A 1,016-nucleotide genomic window follows, 5' to 3' on the forward strand; every position below is an offset into this window, starting at 1 on the left:
TGTGTACCCCACCAGCCAGAAGCAACAAACCAAAAATAATGGTGAAATGGAATTTTAAAAACTCAATTATGGCTCTGGCTGGGAAGTAATACCTTGTGGAGTAAGTTGGGCTAATATACAGTAGGTTACAGATTCCATTCTGTGATATTTTTTTTCTCCCATAGTCAAAACAAAGGGGGAAAAAAATAGTGAAATAGGGAGCTACATACATGACTGCTTCACCTAAAGACCTACCAAGGCAACTGAATAAGTTTGTGCAGGGTGTATTTTTTATTTTTTTACCTATTGAGAAAATCTTTTTTTTTTCTCTTTTAAACTGATAAATTCCAGTATTTAAAGTTTATACATTTTTAAGAATAAACGAAGCTTTCACTTCTATGATAAAACTAAATGTCACAATTTTGCTGATATAATTTCTAGGATTTTACCATCTATGTCCCTGAGTAAGAGTGCCCAACATTTTTTTTTTTTTCTTTTTTGTACTGTCCTTGTTAGAATTTTTACTGTTAAGGTGAAACTAGTCTCATAAAATCAATAGGGGAGTGTTCCTTCATTTTCCATTTTCTGGAAGAATTAGATTAAAGTCGAATTTACTATGTCTCTAATACCAAATATTCCTATATAGCTATGTGAGCTTTATTTGAGTGTTTAAATGTTTTTAAATTACTTAATATCATTAATAATTGTATTGTTCAAGTTTTCTACTACATCTTGACCACTCTAGGAATTTCTCATTTGTGTTGAAATTTCTTACTTTTGTTGGCATACAGTTGCTTATAATAACTATTTACCATTTTAATCTCTGCCACGTAGGTGGGAATGACCTCTTCTCATTCCTAATAATGTTAACTCATACCTTGTTATATTTTGTTCCATCTGCCAAATGTGTTCCAGATTTCCCCATTTAAAAAAATTTGCATACACAAACACATATCCATTGAACCAACCTATCTTTCAAACTAAAACCGTACCTTTGCCTTTTGCAAACAAACTCCTTTAAAAGTACAGTACATTAG

The sequence above is a fragment of the Lipotes vexillifer genome, unplaced genomic scaffold, assembly GCF_000442215.2.
Source record: "Lipotes vexillifer unplaced genomic scaffold, Lipotes_vexillifer_v1.1 scaffold1533, whole genome shotgun sequence".
Classification (NCBI taxonomy): domain Eukaryota; kingdom Metazoa; phylum Chordata; class Mammalia; order Artiodactyla; family Lipotidae; genus Lipotes; species Lipotes vexillifer.